This window comes from Athene noctua, chromosome 1 (genome assembly GCF_965140245.1).
Source record: "Athene noctua chromosome 1, bAthNoc1.hap1.1, whole genome shotgun sequence".
Classification (NCBI taxonomy): Eukaryota; Metazoa; Chordata; class Aves; order Strigiformes; family Strigidae; genus Athene; species Athene noctua.
The window spans coordinates 138,940,300-138,954,191 of NC_134037.1; the positions used below are offsets into that span (position 1 = coordinate 138,940,300).

Here is a 13,892-nt window from a genome sequence, read left to right on the forward strand (position 1 = left end):
TTTCCAGAAGTACAGTTTTCGCTAACATTTGTCTGGGTTAAGAATGAGATACAAGTTCTTATAAGATCTGTGTCAGCAGACAGTTATTTCAAGTGATCATTTTCATGGGCACAAAGCGAAGAATGATTTGGGAAATGCTGACTGTCCTCTCCTAAAAGTGGAATTTTTTCCCACTTTCAACTGATTATACTTAATAAGTGATTCCAATTACTTCCCACAGAAATAAGCAGGAATTTCTAAGCAAAACTTTTTGTTAGAATATGTCAATACAAAACTATAGCTCTCTGGTGGAAATACAAGCATTAGTTGTAAAAGGAAACATTCCTCATTTCTTGGAGTGCATTAGAGAGAAAATAACCTTCTCAGTATCGCATAATAAGATTGATTATCTGGGAGCTGAGCATCCCACCTTTACATCTCTGTGCTACCTCGTTAATACCAAAGACACAAACCCTAAACTACACTTAAGACTGGGTGGGAAAGTTAGTGCTAGTGTATCTAGCCCTAGAAGGAAAATGCAACAGCCCCACAGTAGAAGACCTCCAGAGTAAGTCAGCTGTGCAGAAGGGTCAATATTCTGCACATCAGCCTTTATTAATGTCAATACCCTTTCCTGCCAGTGCTGGAACACCCATTTGCTCTGCTTCAGAGGCACATCTGGCTGGACTGTCAAACCTGCCAGCCTTTTTCATGGGCCCTTTCTGATATCCTCACCCCAGCACCACATCTCCCTGTCCTTCACCAGCAGGCTGTGTCCTGATCACCTTGCTACTCTACAAATTAAGACCTTTTTCTGGACTGTTGCTAGTTTTTGAGTTCAGAGGAGATGATTCCCGAGATAGACTTCTTGACCTCAGCCCTTTTCCACAGAAATGCCTTGGCTTCTTCCAAGGACCGGATAAGAGAATGAAAAATAAATTAAAATCTGCAAGATTGAAAAAGTGAAAAGTTGTAGTTACAAATTTGCTGACAAAAACATGAAGGCCCATAAAATTACTAATCATAATCCAAGTTCCCCCAGTGACATTCCCTATAACTTTTCAGGTCACAAGGTACACTAAAGCATGTGCAATTAACTGTCTGCATAAACAGAGCTCATCCCTTTCTGCCTCAGTTTTTCTGTCTGTAAAGCTGAGGCTGTAATATTTGACTGAGGCTGTAATATTTGACTGGGGTATTGCTCTGAAGTCCAGCTTCTTACTGGAGTTGTTATTAGAATAATTACTGCAGCAAATGTCAAAGCTGAGTGAAAGCATTGCCATTCAATAATTAAAGCACAAACCGCAGCCATCACTTTCCTTGTGTTGGTACAGGTATAGACTTAACAGAGCAGAAGACAAATGTTCACACTTGCTTCTAGGTGTAATCCTGTTAGGAGAGAATCTATCCCCTCACCCGCCCAATCAAAGGTTTTTCCAATACACTTAGATGTTTCTAGCTGTAGCTAGAAAAGATACAGCTGTGGTTTTTGGCTTGTGTAGCTTGAGCAAAACCCTCAGCAACAACTTGGTCTGAGCTGTTTTACAAAACTATTTTTCTGTAAACATTTTCATTCAATAGTTCTCACGTGATATCTATGCTCCCTGAAAATGCACTAGTGACTGGGTGCCTTATCTTTCTATTACTGGACTGGTCAGATACTACTTGGGAGGTGGTCTGAAAGCTGGGGACAGAGATGAGACAGAAAGCACTTAATGAAAGCTGGACTCCGTGACAGAGTCCAGTAATAGTCCAACAAGTTGATGCTGAGTGATTCAGCATCTCGAGTGGCAGCTGAATGGATACAGTAAGCTTGGAGCCTTGAGCTCATGGCTTTGGAAACTGTCATTTGCAAATGGACCCCACACAAACAGGGTATAAAATAAGGGATCCAGGCTGGGTTTTGAGGGTTTTGCATGCATTCACAGTTTGGGGTACTCAACATCCGTACGCAGGTCCTTGCTTGAGGTTCAGGGCAATCTCTAATGTAGCTAAATCATGCAGCCTACAGAGGCTGCTGTAAGGAGGCTGCTGCTTCCCACAGAGGTTAAGTCCAGCCAAGAATAGCATGTGTTTCCTCCTCTGCATTGAGCACAACTGCAGCTAAGTGGTTGCTTATGTTCAGAAATGAATGAAATATTCAATGAAAACAAGAATCTTCACTGACGCGACCACTGCTTCTTAATCATTACACAAAATAGTGTTGTCTTGCCCAAGCGTGCCTGGCACTCTAAGGATAATGGAGACAGTACAGTGTTTGGATAGCTGCTTTTTTTTCAAGAGTGGGGAGGGTGTGCCTGTGTGAGGGCATGTTCACAAGAGTTTTAGCCCAGAAAGAAATAGGTACATCTGGAAAGAGCATAATCCAGGTTGCCAGACTCTGGCACTGCTACTAGAAATAATCCTTTCTCAGGAAAGTACCAAAATGTGGCTGTCTGGTTTGCCCACAAGTATCCGGGCATTTTTCTTGGCAGGCATGGGTACTAGCAGTTATTTGGCATTTTGCTTCCTGCCCCAACTAGTATCTATTATTTCTGTGCTGAAGATGGAAGGATACGCCTGTGGTTAAGTCACTGGCCTAGGGATTAGGCAAAGTGGGTTCTGCTCACATTTTAGTCTGCATCCTTGGCCAGGTCACTTAAGCAAGAATTTTGAAAAGTGCTCAGCACCCACAAACAGGATCAGATTTTTCAAAAGCGCTCTGCTTCCACTGAGGCAGCAGCCAGATGATCAAAGGAACTTTTCAGAAAATTTGGCTGCGAGTGTCATTGCGAGAGCTACTGGGTGCTGAGCTCTCATGAAAATCTGGTTCTCATTGAGGTGCCCGGATGGGAACCGAGCTCTCCAACTAGCCCCCATCATGACGGGAAGACACTTGAGAATCTGCCCAGGAGCAGCTTCTTGAAATGCTACACCAGCAACTTTTTCTGTGCCTCAATTTCCTCTAAAGTGAGAGTGATGTTGCCAGGGTGCTTGTAAGGATAAATTCATTAATCTACTGTATGTGATGTTCTTGGATGCTTCTGCAGCCCGGGGAGGGAGGTGAAGTGTTTGTAGTGTATCTTTCCAGACATACCAATCATCTGTGTAAGCAAGAGTGTGTTAAAGGCACTGGAGCAGGACTCCAGGAGTCAGCTTCACTCTGTGTACAATTTACAAGCCTTCAGGTTCAGGAGCTGCTGCTCTTTGTTCGTCCTGAAGCCTTGATCATGAGTCAGGACTCCACCATGCTAGAGGATGTAACAAATAGATCAAAAAGACTCGCCCTGAAAAACCTCTGTGCTAAACAAAGCGGGGCAGGGAGAATACATTGCAAAGAAATGATAAAGCTGTTCTATTCAGCTGTTTGCCGTCTGAACTCCCTGCCTAAGTGCAGTAGTTTTGTCACTTTCCTTCCCTTTCTTTTCAAAGTGTTTGGTATTTTTTGTTGGGGGGAGTTTTGGAATTTCAACTTTACAAGACTGGTTACTCTCCTTATCCAAGATACCCATATGCAGTAGTATTTCTTGCAGGTGTTTTTTTTTGGTTTTAAGACCAAAGAACCTTAACTTCAGAATGGACATTTTTTAGTTTCCTTTTTCTTCCTCCCCCCCAATCTTACAGTGGCCTCAATTTTGCATCCAGATGGAGAAATCTGAAAGGTCCTGAACCTCCTGTGGTGCATGCTGGAGCAGCCTTCCTTCTCCTTCCAAGCAGCCTCCCCTCACAGGATGCGACATTTTCTCTCTAGCGGAGAGTGGAGCCCCCCCCATTTTTGGCCTTCCAGCACTGTGCACATCTGCTCGAGCTAATGCTACCCAGATCCTTCCCAAAGGGGCACCGAGGGCTGGCACGCAGAAGCGAAGCCTCCAGGCTCTATCTCTGAAACGCAAGAAACCTCAAACGCATTGTGTTTCCATAAATGCTCCTCAGCTGACTGGGCTGTGGGGAGTTTCTGCTCTCCTCAGCCCTTGCCTCTCCTTCGGGAACGGGAGGCGCAGGTTGTAAATCAATGTTCTGCCTGTGGGTGTTAACGAGAGAGCGGGCGGGAACCGCGGAGCCCACGGTGCGAGGCGTGAGGGGCTACAGCAGCGGCAGGGGCCCGGCCTGACGGACGCGGGGCTCTGGATGGCGGCGGCGGCAGCGCGGCCCGGCCGGCGGCGGGCTCAGGCGGGCTCCTGCCCTCCCCGTCCCTGCCCGGGAATGGCTGCCGGGCGCGGCCGGAGCCCTGAGGGTGCCCCGCGGCTGAGGGCGTGCGGTGCGGCCTCTTCAGCCGTTTAATTCAATACAGGCCTTTGCTGGGTGCAGGTGCTTAACGGCCGCTTCTCTTACAAGTGTTTTAAACAAAACCAGTCGTTTTGTCGTTTGGGGGATTGTTTGGGTTTTTTTAAAGTAGAATACAGCATTGTTACAACTAAGTTGTCACTAAATTGAATCCGCTGACACAAAGCCCTGCCACCTCAACAGCATCTGGGCGGCAGGTACAACGTTTCATGCTTTCCTTAAGTCTCAAAAGACTTAGAAGCAAAAATATTTCTCCTCATGATCTTTGGTGGCGGAGGGGGAGAAGCCGAGAAGGAAGGGCTGTGCTCTGTGGAGCTGAGTGCCCCCAGAAAGCACCGACCTCCTCCTTTAGTTACCTTCAGCTTTGGCGGGAGGTGAGGGAGCAGCTCTCAAGTCTCATGGATGCGGTCGTTTTTCTGAAGGATAAGGTGTAAGTGTCCATCAAGCTAAAATTCTAGCTCTCAAAATATGTTTGCTTAATAGAGCATTGAAAATATAATAGGTTTCTGTTAGCTTATTTTTGAAATACTTGTTTTCATGAGATAAACAGTTCGTAGAAAGTTGAAAGCACGTGTAGCTGAGAAAACATCTCTGAGCAGTCACAAATTGAATTTGTTTTGCTTGTGTTTCATAGTCCTTTTGAATTGAGTTTTTGCGAGCATTCAGCATATGAGTGACAGATGTGATGTTGAAAACAGGGTGTTTCAAAAGAATAATATAAAATATTCATTGCAAGTGGATTCTGAACTCAGTGAAAGGCAGTTTTTGTGCTTGAAGCTTGAATCTAAGAGCTATCCTGCCCTCATTGTGGAACAGAGATATTACCATAGTAGCTTGGACTTAGATACTGAGTATTTGTAACTAGTTGCTTAAGAGGGATCTAAAAATGAAATGCAACGAAGGTGACATTACCAGACAGTTGAGATGAGCGGATTTCCTTTTGAACTACAGCTTAAAAGCCATCTGATAATTTTATAGCGGTACAAAAAAAAATATAAATCACTGCTGTAAATGGATCCAATACTTGATTAAAGGCTGGGATGTTAATAAAGTTTTCTTTATTTCCAGGATAGTCTGAACAGTTTTTAGCTGAGGCTAGTAATGTAAGCTTAGGAACAATCCTAAAATGTTTTCCATGTTTCCTGATGTAATAAGTTATGCCCAGATCTCCAAAAGATAATAATAGTCTGTAGGAGTTCCTAAGCATAAGAACCCTTGCAGTGTGCTGCGATGGCAGCACATCCAGCTACTGAACTGCCGGCTGGAACTGGAGGAGAACAGGAATTCTTGTAACAGGCACAAAACATTCAACTACTGCACCACTTTCTTCTGTGGAAGACAGAAACTGCCTTGTGTCTGCACCTACATGCACATACAGCAAAACAGTTTGAAGATCTCACTGCCCGGACTTGCACACAACTTGTGTGCACATAGGAATTCAGGTCATCATGAACACCTTCATCCTCCGCTGGAGGATATTTCTGGAGGTATTCAGCCAGAAGTCTGGGATCACATAGGATAGAATCCTTCTAGTTGTTGCCTTGTTAATTCACGTAGGGAATTACTACTTAATAAATAGGCGGAGTAGCTCTTGTGAACTGATATTCACTCTGTGAATTCTGCATTAAAGTACCAAGTCTTGTCCAGTAATCTACAGCAGCATGTCACGAATTGTACCCACAACAAGTATTTCAGTCTTGGAATACATTCAAGTGGAGCCCAATAATGATTACAGCAGTTTCTGAAAGTACAGCTGGATTTTGCTAAGCTCTGCCCACCCTCAGCAAAAGTCTTTCCATTGATTGGAGGGCTTGTGCTCTGTTTGAGAGCTCTTTTTTTCACCCTCTTCAAGTTAAGCAGAACTTGGCTTTGTCCCTTTAAATCCTTCTCCCTATCAACTTAGCAACCACAGAGGCAGTTTTTTACTGAAGAGAAATCTAAGAATCAGTTTTGGCCAACATTGTCTTGGAAAGTTCACTTTATTAACATGGTTTTGGTTTTATTTCAAAAACACTTTGACAAGCACTGACATTTTTGGAACCAGTAAAGCACAAGAGACTTACTCCTAAAGGCCTAAGCTTTGCATTCTTCTGCAGCGAACAATGTGATGTGCTACTATGGTAAATTCAGTTCAAGCCACTGACTGATAGGAAATAAGTACTGAGTGTTGTCTTTTTTCCTTCATTTTCTAAAATCTGTTTTGCATGAATGCTAGTGCTTGTGGGATGTACTTGCTTAACTACTCTTTGCTTATTTGGGTTTTATCTATAGTGCAGGTGACAGATATATCAATGCTGGCAACATAAACTTTCCTCACAAGTCTGCTTTTATTGCTCAACTTTGACCTAGAGTAACTACCTCTTGACTTTTTGCTGAGATTTGCCAACAAGGGTCCCAGTTGTGCAGTTTATATTAATGTCTTATCTGAGAATTGGACTAAGATCACCTAATGCATTTACAAAGAAATACTGGGAAATAGCTGAACACTTTCTTTTCCTTTTTCTATTTTTTTTAAAGGCAAGCTGAAAGAGAAATTCTCGTCTCTGAGCCACATAAAAGACCCTTGTTCTGATACTCTGCATTCACTGGAGCTCCACACATCGTGGGAAAAATGGAAGGGCGGAACAGAGGTAAATTGTGTGCTGGCATAAGCAGACCTGACTGCTAGATTTCTTCAGTGGTAAGTCGATTGTATTTGGTTTGGGTGTCCCTGGGGCTGTTCCATCTTCCATTCTGTCTCTTTGAAAATTATGTCAAGTAAATGAGAAGCAACATAAACATCTCCATTTCAGGGACTGTAGTGTATTATATATGTGTGTTGTTGCTTCACATCATAACACTGGCTTTTGTTAAAAACTTGTTCTGATCTCTTGAATTTTCAACTGGAAAATGGTCAAATGCCTTGCTTGAAGTTCCCTGTGCAAGTCTACAGTGTGCTACTGTCCACTTCTTACTTTCCTTTCAGAGAGAAGAATGCAGCAGTATGTTGGTCTGGACAGACTGGTTGCTTTTTTAGTTAGCAGGAAACATATGCTGCAGATGTTTCAAAAATCTGGTTTTTAATATACCTTTGATATCTAGTATGTCAAGCTGTTAGTTTTGACTCATTCTTCCTTTAATAGGATAGGTTATGTGTATCCTATGTGTTGCTGCAATAGATTCCTAGGGCTGAAGTGAGCTGGCATACCTGGACCCAGGACTCTGTGATTTTTAGTGCTATAGATATTTATTTAAAATAGAAGCTCTTTCTTAAGTTTGCAGTATACTTTTTTCATCTCGACTTTATTTCAGAGTGACTGCATAAATTGTATGACCTGTCTGCAGTTGCATAACCAGATTATATAGGCCCTTCCCTACAAGAATGGAAAAGAACTAGTTAGGTTCTTTTTCTGTTTTGTTTTGGTTTGTGGTTGGTTTTTTAGGTTGGAGTGTTCCTGTTGGTACCATTTATTTCTTTTTTGCAAATGTGGAGTTCTCAGAAGCTGACATTCTGAAGTGTTTCGACTGGGGATTGCCAAGAGTATTTTTGTGATAACTGGACAGATGTCTCTAAACTGAATGCAGTGAACACACCCCCCCCCACCCCACCCCCCCTTTTCTTGAAGAGGTGGAAAAAGCAAGGTGTGCACATGATGCATAACAGAAGGATGCTCTACCTGTGTCATATTATGAATGGCATAGCTGCTAGCATGCCTCCCAAATCCTACATGGAAAGTTTCTTACCTCCCAGGAACTCCGTATTATTTTTGAGTGCCCTCATGGTGAACTCGGTGTAGCTGCTGATGAGACCCTATAAAGAATGATGTCCACATACATGCACAGACACCACAGTCATCAGTTTTCCACATGCACACAGAACTGGGAATAGAACTTAAGACCTTCGCCTCCGCAAACACAGCTGCTCATCTGGCTGTGGGCTTTGTAGCCAGCAGAGGGAACTGATAAACACTCTCAGAGGGCTGCTTTATTTTTTTTTTTTTCTAACCAAGAGAGGGCACTGATTCTCATTCGCTTCTGAAAAGGGTCCATTACATGTCACCCCCTCAACAGTTTCACCTGCCATTCAAGAAGCAACAGACTTACATTCATCTTGCCTTTGCTATAAAATATGGACTTGCATGAGGATTTAATCATCAAAAGATGTCCCTAGACTGCATAGTGGTATTAATCCCCTGCAGTGCAATTATGAGACATTAAATTCATTACACATCAAGACAATTACAGAAACACATCCAACATTTCAGGAGTACAGGGAGACCAAGCACAATTGTTCACTGATGTGTACAGAGAATAGGCACAGTTATTGCACAAGACCCACAAAAGGCTTCAGAAGCAGGACTCGTTATTATCTTTTTAAACACACAGAGCTTCACAACTTTTGCTGAAGGAGAATTCTGCTAGCACAAAGAATAGATCTCACTTTCTGGAGGGAAAGCCACAAAAAGGCAACATCACTTAAAGAAAACTCTAGAAAGTGTAAGTGGCAAAAGGAAGAAACTTCTGCACAGTTAAATACAGATATTCCATGTTCTTAATCAGGCAGAACAAACCACCTCTAATGGTTTGGTCTTTTCTTGTTCCTCACTACAATAACTCCATTGAACCATTGCTCTTTTAGAAATATGACAGTAATGAAAATTAAAAATTATCTTCCTGTAGAAGGAACAAACCCACAGGTTTTGGCCTTGGAAGGCCAAAAAAAGTAAGGGGAAACATAGGGATGTATTTAAGCTTCAGGGATAAAAGTTAATCTTTCCTCCCCTGAGATATATAGCAAGACATAGAATAAGTGCGCAGGAAATTATGCCTTGTAGATGTGCTCACGGACATATGAAAATTGTCCTACCTTCTACGGCAGGTAGTGATATGACTATTAATGGTTCTTTTTCAACTGGTAGTCCTCCAGTGACCTTGCACACATTCACTATTTTATCTATGAGCAATGCATCTATAGTGGTAATTTTCAATTTAAAAGAGTAAGAGACAAGGCCTTCATTGCTAGGGCAATTACTCTAGAAATTGAGCATCAGAATATTTGGTCGTTTATTTTTGTATTGGTGGTTTTTGGTTTTGTTTTTTTTTTTAAATGAAGTATTTGTAAGGCCACAGGAGCAATTATGAGTCTGTACCCTCATAAATTAGCTCTAGGGTTAAAAAATAAAGGGATAGGGCAAAGCTGTTAGTTTGAGGTTGGTTGGTTGGTTGTTTCAATGGGTATGAAATTATATTCTATATATTTATAGAGGTGGCACATGATAGTGAATGTAGAAAAGAAAGGAAGAATATATTCTATGTGCCATACAAGATCCATGTGAATAATTTTGCTTAAGTACCATGTGCTTTTCTTAGAGCTCATAGTCAGATGTTGCCCATAATTTCTGGTCCATGGCAGTGGATCTCTGCTTGCTGCCAAGAGTGGGTTGGTCTCCTTTAACCACAGAGAGTAAGAGGTGGTCATTTGGCTATTTATTTATTTATATACCCCCTCTAAGAATGATTTGCAGATCCTATTAAGGTGTTGGTAAAGGGTTTCACAGGAAGTTTAAAAGCGTTGGGAGTAAATGACCTCTCAAGATCTGTCACTGGAATTCTCCCTGCTGTTCAGCCCTAAAAAGTCATGCAAAGATGGATCAGCTGCAGAGGGGTGGACTTTATAAGGCTGAATACAGAATGAAGCATGGAATTAAAGTGATGAACTGGAACCCAGAAGAGCTAACTCTGGCTCTTACTATGAATTTTCACTGTGACCATAAGCAAAACAGTCCACAGATTTAGTATCAGCATGACCAGAGGAAAACATATCTCTGCCTCACAGAGCGATGGGTGAAAATAAATTAATGAAGATCAGAATGTCTCAGAAGCAGTGGTAGTGGCAAGCCTATGCGTAGAGAAGCAGGCAGTAATATGTTTATCCTGTGTTTCTAGGTTTCTAGTCTAAGACTTTTGACAACTGTGGGAGTTATACTAGTGGCTTAAGTGGGCATTAGTGCCCTAAATGAACACTTAAAAAAACCTAAGCAAGACCACCGGGAGAAACGGCTGTGCCTGCCTGCTTAACACTTAACTCATCTGTGGCTAGAAAGTTAATATAGTCTCTTTACCTTTATTTTGTTGTTTTAAAATGTTATAGTCATTACTGAAAAGATCTTAATTCCTTGTTCTCCCACTGATTCACTCTTTTTATTGTGGTTGTAGCATATTTTAAAGTGACAGTATTTTAATCTTAATATGAATATGCTTTGATCCTATAAAAGGAGTTTCAGATCATCATAGAAGTTAATAAATGCATTCCTAGACATCTGAGTTCTCTTAGAGACCTGCTGGGTGCAGTTTCCCTTCATCCCCTGCTGCAAAGTGATGCTAAGCTGAATTATCGACTCAGCCCAAGAAAGAAATTGCTCAGAGGAGATTCTGATCTAAATTAGACACATTCCTTTGAATAGTTTTCTTAATATGTCCTGCAATCCATTTTTCAAATGCCAAAATATTACATTTCACAGCAGGCTTTAATAAAAGGTATTTTGCTATATACACATTTCCTGTGGCAAATGCATTTTTACTTTTTTTTTTTCCTTGAAAATTGTTCTGTTAGAAATTTTGATTTATTTGATAGAGTGAAATCCTGTGTGAACAATGAGGCTTTACTGCCAGATTGTAGACCTAAATTCTGTATCCATTACAGTTAAAATCGCATATCTATATTTCACAAGAGGGGTGTTTTTGGAGAGGTAAAGGTTTGCTGTAAAAATCAGATGTTAACTAAGGAATAAAATTTTGTAGTTCAGAGATAGAATGCCAGTTATGAAGAAAACTATTGGGCTCTATTCCTGTCTTCTATGGGCAATTTTATGGACTACCTGGATGCAAAAATAGTTTTACTCTAAGCCTGCTATAGAAAGCACTGTACAAGCACTGTACTTTGTTTTTGAATAGTTCCATTTGTTTGCTTTTGAGGGTTTTGTTTGGGCTTTTTTTTTTTTTTTTAAGATACTTACGTAATCTTCCAGGCAAATAGCTGAAGGCAGTGTTTTACCTCATTAGTTACAACAGATAACATGTAAAATACAGAAAAAATCTTAGATACAGTGTGCGCAAAAGGGCACTTTGAGCAGAGTTCTGTTGTTATACAGTGCTGTAACTTAAAATGTGGCAGCTAATGTGAGTACAGCTATACATGGACATAATTCTTTTTTAGAAAAGACTTTTTACTCGGGGAAAGAACAAAAGAGTCAATTTAGAAAGAGAATTGTTTGGCTGTCAAGGAGAAAATACCACTTCTAACTGCAGAATGTATTTACATAGAGTACAAATAAACAATTTACAGACAGCATTCACGGCTTGCTTTTGGTAGTTCAGCCTTCCCTCCTTTCTGAGCCCTGGCAGAGGCATTCTAGGATTAGGATTTCTATGATGGAATTTCTTTAAACAGGTGGCTGTGTGTTAAGAGTGCACTACTCACACAACATGAGAAACTGGTACTAGTCACTCACAGATTCATCTCTGTGAGGATGGATAGATGAATAGAGAGGGGAGTGCAAATATAGTTTTGAAACCACTTTTTAATGTTTCAACTGTTCAGTAGCAGTCTCTGAGGCACTTAACTATTCCTTCCTCTAGCATTAGAAATGCCTGTGTAGGTAAACTGTAGATAAAATATAATTCAAACTGATCTAGAATTTCATAGAGACACAAGGTCTGTTGTTCCAAGAAACACAATTTTGCTTGTGAAATGTGTACTTTAAGCATATTTGTACCAGATAGTGAATTTCATCAAGCTTACTACTGTGCTTCTGTGAGGGCTTAAGTTCCATCACACTTTTTTTTTTTTTTTTTAAAGGCAGTGAAACCTGTGAAGATGCACTTCAGTCCCAAGATTGGCTCAATCTGGCTAGTAAATAATAATAGTAATGAAAACCAATTCATTCCTTAAAATATCACTAAGCATATTTTTTTTTCTCAAACAGAATTTAAGGAAGCTATGGAGTGTAGATTTTTGGATAACTTTGACTGGACTGAGAAGGAGACTACTAAGAGGGATAATAAATTATTAGAATTGCTCTGGGTATTCTAATCTCTTCAAAATTAATCAGAAAGTGAGAGAAGACATTTTCCCAGCCACACAGTGTTTCCCAGCAAGATCTGTTTTTATTTCATTGCTAAAACAACAGACTGTTACTAACTTAAATGTCAGATGACACTACATCTGAAAAAAAAAAAAAAAGGGGGGGGGGGGGAATAGCCAGCACCACCCAGCAAGGCAGTGCTAGAGTTCACATTAAGACTTCCTCACAATAGCTGGTTAGAACAGAAACCTGAAGTAGCAGTAATCTTACCTTGAGTATACAAGATCCAAGGAGAGAAGATCACTGGCTCAAAACAGAGGAGGACTGAGAAAGTGCTCTGATCTGCTGCTGGTAGCATGCACTTGGCTTTTATGTGCAGGTGGGAGGAGCTGCTCCCTACGGTAGGTGGGCAGTGAGGATAGCAGGCAAACAGCTTTCAGAAGGCATTGTAAGAGTGGGTTTCTGCTCTTTGGGGACAGAGAGGGAGAAAAAGCAAGCTGGATGGCATTTACTGGAGAAATAGTGTTGGATTTATTTTATGTTTTTCTTTAAATGTTTAGTTAATTTAAGATTTTCTACTGTATTTGTTTATCTGAATCTCTGAACTTTTCCAGTTACAGTGCTACTAGGTCTCGCTTTGTATTTGGGAAGGATTTTTACAGAAGTGAGATAATAATGCAAAGTAGTTATCAGAAAGAAAGTGAAACTCCAGCCTAAGAAGGGACAGCTATGAAGAAGCAGCCCCTTGATCCTTGAAGTTGTCTGTTTACTCAGGGATTGAACTTCCTTTATATTCCAAATGTCTACTAGATTTCAGCTCCAGAATCCTCCTAAGTTTCTGTTGTGCTGAGCTACCCAGCTTTTCCTTGACACAGCTGTGACATGTTCCGTCTACACACTGACTTTCTAGCAGTTTAGTTTAGAGCAGTTTTATTGTTCACTGTGTCTGAGTTCTAAACAATTTTCCCAACTGGTATTCTTAAAAGGCAAATGTAGCCAAAAGACAAACCAGTAGGAATAGGCATTCCTGGTGGTTTCTCTGTAAAATTATTCATTGTTCATTTTAACTCATTCATTACCTTCAGGGCACAGAAGAGTGGATGTCCCAGTGTCCAGACACTGCTCCTGCAGGTGAAACAGACTGTTGTACCCATCTGGAATGCACTAATTCTGTATTTGCACATGTCCCTGCATGAGGCATCTGGGCCTGTATTATTTACCATAACACATGAATAAAACCTGTGTCGTATTGGAGTATTAGTGAGTGGAGAAAGCCGGAAGGGGAGGACAGCAATGTGAAATCAAGGCAGAGGCTGGAAGCACATCCTGGTTTAAAACACAGGGAGGACCAGGCAGGAAAATGAATGAGAACCCGAGTTTACAGAGTTAAGCACGTTTTGAGGTGAAAATGATGGAGATGAGATATGGTATATACTGCTTCTTGCACTAAAGGGCCAAACTGGGCACTGGATAAGGAGGTGTAGGTTATAAAACCTAGGAACTTCAATCAATATGCTGAATTTGCTCGCAGTTCTAGACTCGTCAGAATTTTGAAATCTGAATGTATGTGCTGTGATCAGTGTAAAT

The 13,892-nt window shown here is 41.1% G+C and overlaps 1 protein-coding gene across 2 annotated transcripts in view; it reads right to left on the reverse strand.

Moving 5' to 3' along the window:
- Positions 1–12,661, reverse strand: part of COL8A1 (collagen type VIII alpha 1 chain) — a 91,169-nt gene extending 78,508 nt beyond the window's left edge. Inside the window, exon 1 of one of the 2 annotated variants that reach the window (XM_074897954.1) lies at positions 12,576–12,661. The gene's annotated coding sequence lies outside the window, so the exon portion shown is untranslated. The remainder of the gene's footprint in view (positions 1–12,575) is intronic. The other variant, XM_074897960.1, reaches the window with a different exon arrangement.
- Between the last annotated feature and the right edge of the window lie 1,231 nt (positions 12,662–13,892).